Consider the following 6,282-nt stretch of genomic DNA (forward strand, 5'->3'; position numbering starts at 1 on the left):
AGAAATGGCTGAATGAATTTCTGAACACAGTACTTACATCGACCTAGCTTTTTATCATGTCGCTTTGAAACCATGCGTATTCTAAAGTGGAAGAACAGGTTCAAAATTTATACCAATAATTGAGTATCTCAGGAGCCCCTCAAGTTAGTGAGATGAAACTCAGGATATAAACTCCTCATAAGAATACACAAAGAAGCGTCCCAGTGATTTCAAAAATTCCACTTGTAAAAGGAGGAGACAACTTCCTTAATTTTGTTTTCATGTTCAAATTGACGTTGTCTATTTCTTCATCACGGGAAACGGTTGCCTCGTTTGAAATTAAAGCATTTGACTTGGACCTGTTTTATTTTTTTCAACGAACTTAAAAAGTTCGTTACTGAATTCTTTATGTATCTTTGTGCGTGTGTGTGTCTGTTGTTTGCGAATTTCCCAATTTTGAGCCATCTATTCGATAGAGCATCAAAAAACTTTCTGACAAAAGTGATGAAATTTTCGCGCCACTCTTACCGTTCCCGAGATCTTGGTCAAAAAAGTTCCGATTTCGGGAGATTTAAGGAGCCATATGTCGGGAATCGTAAGTCATAGAGAGATGATATTTTGTAAATTTTTCAATTTCGAGCCCTCCATTTTGAGCACTATAATGATTAATTTCATATTCTTTAAATAGCCGTTTTACATGTTGATTATAAAATTCACCATATAAATCTGTTTGTACGCAACTTATTTTTTAATTTTTGTTATTGCTTTTACAATTTCAAGACCTTTCTTAGATTTAACGGAGCACAATTTGCATAACCTGAAAAAAATTATCAATAAAACATAATATATATATTTGTAATTATTATTATACTTTGCAATATTTTGCATATCTGCTAAATCCATTTGTAATGTTTCTGGTCTTCTTAAAACAACATATCGTAGAACGTTTTAACAGATATGTGAACATATGTGTACATATTAGGTCCAGGACTCATTAGGAATAATAATAATAATAATAATAATAATAATAATAATAATAATTCTGAGCTCGTAGAACCATTTCTAATTTTGAGAAGGTATTATTATTATTATTATTATTATTATTATTATTATTATTATTATTATTATTATTATTATTATTATTATTATTATTATTATTATTCCTAATGAGTCCTGGACCTAATATGTACACATATGTTCGTTTACTAATATGAGCTTAAGTTAATTCTGTATATCAAATATAGATTGTATTCACTCCGATTACCAAGACAATGGTGACGCCAGCCTTATTTTATTGGAGGAACGAAAGCGGAAAAAGTATCTTTTTGGAGGCAAATAATTTTTCTTAACATGTAAGTGAATAAGCATTATATTAGTTGTGCAGTTTAAACAAAATCTGAGGAAAAAATATACTCAAGGAAATTATAGATGGATAGATATATTACAAGAATTGTTTAATAAGTATTATAATAAGGTACATAGAACAATTGATAGAAGTTAATAAGAAAAATTAATTATTTTTAAGTTCATTCTGGCAATGCTCTTGGAGCATTCTCAACTCGTTTTATCTTACTTTCTTAAACTGGGTATCTTGAAATGCAGAGGAAGGAAGTTCAAATATACCTTTCAAATGTTTTCCATAAACCAGTTCTTCCCATGCAAAGAACGGGCACTTCAGCTAGTATATATAAAATCTTATTCTCTTGTTATTGATACATTAGGAAATGGCTAAACACAGAAACCATCACGAATCCGAATTATGAAAATGAGCGAGCAGACCAGAGAAAATTCATTCATTTTCAATGTCACAGTTGTCATCAGAGGATTGCCAAGACAAATGATTCTATTGATGGCACGTCACAACTGGATTTATAAATACATATTGCGTGACAGGGCATCCATGTTTCAAATAGTGGGTTACTTAACCACTTGCACTGATGAACAAAACGACTTTAAAAGAATCAACAGCAATGTAATTTCAAGGTTATCTTTGTATGAAGTCGCAGGGTGCCTCCGAAGCAAATTGGTAGCCTCTGGAAAGGTTTCATAATGTTTTAATTCTGAGCTCGTAGAACCATTTCTAATTTTGAGAAGGTATTATTATTATTATTATTATTATTATTATTATTATTATTATTATTATTATTATTATTATTATTATTATTATTATTATTATTATTATTCCTAATGAGTCCTGGACCTAATATGTACACATATGTTCGTTACTAATATGAGCTTAAGTTATTCTGTATATCAAATATAGATTGTATTCACTCCGATTACCAAGACAATGGTAACGCCAGCCTTATTTTATTGGAGGAACGAAAGCGGAAAAAGTATCTTTTTGGAGGCAAATAATTATTCTTAACATCTAAGTGAATAAGCATTATACTATTTCAGTTGTGCAGTTTCAAAAATTTGTCAGTATAGGAAGCAGCCGGCGGAGTAATCAAACTAATACATTAATCGAGAAGGCTTCCATACATTTTATTGTACCCTTCTGGCGTCATTACTATGTTTTACAAATTTATACAAATTCTTTATTACTACTCAATACTAAGCGTCCTTCATGCCTTATCTCAGTTGATTTGTTATCTCAGGATTTACTAATGCGTCACGATGTCCTGACTGTCACTCTTCTCTTGGGCTACAGCGTCATAGCTAGGGTTGCCTATAAGACAAAATATACAAGACTTGGGACTGTCTCGTCTCGAAAAGATGTCTCGTAAACTGTATCTGCTTCTACTTGAAGAGATCGGTCTCGTCCTTTATCATATCGTAAATTCTGTCTCATCTCGTCACGTGGGCATTCCTATGGTTATACGACGAAAGTGTAAAATAGTGTATAGTGAAATTATAGAGGCAAATATTGTGGATACCCAGGGATAAAAGTGAATCTAAAAAGGTAGGGGGACGCATCACGTCATGCCGTCCCCAGTGCCTATCTTTGGCCATTGTATTTTTTTAGAAAGTGGGAAACGCCACATATATTTTCTGGAAGTAGGAGGACGACGTCCCCCGTGTTCCCCCTGTTTATATCTATTTTACAGAATGAAATGCAATGTGAAACATAAATATGAAAAATAGAACCAAGTTTTTATCCATGTATCAATTCGTTCGACCAGAACAAGAATAGAGATCCGAAACGATCCTAACGGTAAGTTCTACTGAAATCCAAAAATTGGAAAATGAAAACAATACTGTATAGAACTTGTTTTCAGCATTAAGGTTGCAAATTTCATTTTCCAATTTTACGGTCTTAATAGAACATGGCTTCGTTTCAAATTTCCAAACTCCAAATTACTCCAGTCATAAGTATAAAATTAGAGTATTACATTTTCATTGCAAGTTGCTGTCAGTAGTGTTATGGCGAAATGACTGGTCATTATCACTTAAACGTTGTAAAAGCCACTAAGGTTAACCAGCACGAGAAAATTACAACCTGTTCCGAATGTTTCATTTTATAAATATCTTTTTTTTTTTTTTTAAGATAAAATATAATGGATATAATTAGGACAATGGACTACCGGTTTATGAACACCGGGGTTTGTGAAATATTCGGTATATGAATAAGTTTTGTGAACACTTTCCCTCGGATCATGAACAATATTTCGAGGTACAAACGCACACACATGCTTGTACTGACAATTCCAAGTACCTAATAGCGTTTTGCGTGTTAGACGCAAACATTATGTATATGTCAGAGTTCAGTGTTATAAAACTAGTTTTTGTCTTTTTTCTCCCATTATTTGGTTGTGCTTTCCCTGATAATGTTTTATTTAGTCTAGTGTTATTTACTTGTCTAAAAATCACCTATTTTTTTTTTTTTTTTTTTTTTTTTTTTTTTAAGTTTCTACGGCTAGAACTGATTGATTGTATTTACATTACTTTTAGTGGGAAAAGTAACTGCGGTTCACAAATTGCGTTACGAAATAGAATAAGTTTATAACTCGTGGGATCACTGTACTCTCTAAAACGTTAAAATGTAGGGTTCTTTAAGTCTTATTAAAGTTACGGAGGAGCAAGAGATTATTTTGGACAATAATAAACGATTCAGAAAAATATCGGAACGGTTGGCATTCCAATATCCTAATGTGGAGGGTATTAAAAGTACCAGATATTTTTCAGAGGCACGTTAAACTTTCAAAACTTTCAAGCTAACTATACAAACTAAAGGGAAAACGTAAATCCTGCGGTTACACAAAAGGAGAGGATGAAAACTGCAAATAGGTTATGGTTATTAAAAAAGAAAAAAAAAAACTGTTTTTCACTATGGAAGATAAAATAGCTGCAGACCTAAAAATTAACATGAGATTGGAACTACATTAGTCCCACTTTGTCATTAAACGTGAGTGTCCTTCACTAAAAGAAAAATGTTACCCCTTTAGCTACATGGAAGCTGGTGAAAGAATTGGGGAATAAAGAGAATTACGATAGAAAAGGATAAACTCGTGAACAGGTTGCTGATTCCAGAGATGCTTCGGTGCTTTGAGCACACACACACAAAGCAAAACATTAAAAAAGGGAAGAGAAAAGAAGCAAGAAAAAAGTAAGAAAAAGGGAAATTGTAATATTTTAAGTTATTTCTTAAATGATAGTAAGACCCAATATTTTCATAGAGCGGAGAAGGAGGATATAAAGTTTGGGCATACCAAGGATAAAGACACGTAAAATTCCGGAATTGTGGCGTTGAGTATTTTTTAAGTGACAAATTTTAACGTTTCTCTGTGCTATTTTCAGGTAAAATTTTTCACATTTATTATTTCACAAATGGTCGGAGTTCGTAATAGCATGATGAATATTAGGATCCTAGAACCTCCCTTGTTACACCGCCATACTCACATTCAAGAATTCATTTCTCATCATCATAGTCTCCTTTAGCCTAGCCGGCATAACTGTGCGACCTGAAACTTAAAAGATTTCATTTCATAGAATACATATTTTACGCTATGAAGAAGAAGAAGAAGAAAGGAGAATAAACACGAAAAAGTCCACTTTCATTCAAAAAATACCTAAAACTGCATTTTGGGAGGTCAATCTTCAAAAATTTTGGGGGAAGACTGCCCTCTAAGCCTAGATGGTATTCCATACCCCGAGATCTCCCGGTCTTGAACTGTGAGAGCAGAGCAAACGCACTGATTTTCAGAACCCGGCGCCCTTGCTCGAGAAAATGCACGGATACCATCTCAAGCTCAAACCTAACTTAGGATCAAATCTAGAAACCTTACATCAAAAGCGATCTTTTTAGGACTAAGTAACTGTTCTCATCTTCACTCTCAAAAAGTTATCTTCGATTTATTTTAAAAATAGTTTTTAAAAACACTTGTTCAATCTCCTATTAGTAACCTAATATTCACACACTTTTAACGAAGATTATCGAGTCAAAATTTTATTCTTACCTGTATAAATGTGAGACATGGTTAAAACGTATATTTTGATCAATGACTAGACAAAGTGTTCGTGACAAGAGTTTGTCCACAACTGAAAAATACCAGTACTTGAAGAAAAGTACTTTTTTTTTTTTTTTTTTTTTTTTGTAAAAGATGATAAGGTTGCCAACTGATATAGTAAACAATTATGAGACCAAAGTGGATTAGATCAGTGAACTATAACAAAACTGAATTTTTTTGCGATTCATTGTTTACTTCACATATTTTAAAGCCAATTTCCTTCTTAATTTACACTTCCCTTTCTTTGGTGAGTGACCACGTAAGCGCATAGATCAATGTGTTTGAATAACTAATAGCACGAAATACATTAAGTCTCCTTAGTAAATAACTGGACAATGTGAAATTGCTGTCATTCGGGAGTTACATAAATATGACATGCAACTTCATCAAAAGGTGATAATCATTCTCCATTTCGAAATTGTCACGAGATCATTTTCTCGGGGATATTGTCTCCTTGAATCAGAGCTACGAAAGCGAAATACGCCATCGCTTCGTCTTTATTTATATCACAAGATGTAATTGAAATCTAAGTGGCTACCATTAATATCGAAGGTATTCAACTTAGAATTTCAATTACAGAGTAAATTGAACCAAGTTACATTTCATTGATCGCAAGTATACCAGTCAACAACATAAAGAAAAAACAAAAATTCACTCAAATTGCGTTCTTCAAATTAGACTTTAGAGATCAAACGCTTCCATATTTCATAAACATTACGAAGAGGACAATATTACATATTGTAGTAGAAACACTTTTAAGAAAGCATGTGTTTTGGGTATGGCTTAATTTTCAAAGTCATCGTTTACTAATAGTCTAATCGAAATCATTAGACTTTCAAACTATGCTATTCAA

Source organism: Thermobia domestica, chromosome 1 (genome assembly GCF_964235325.1).
Source record: "Thermobia domestica chromosome 1, izTheDome1.hap1.1, whole genome shotgun sequence".
Taxonomy (NCBI): domain Eukaryota; kingdom Metazoa; phylum Arthropoda; class Insecta; order Zygentoma; family Lepismatidae; genus Thermobia; species Thermobia domestica.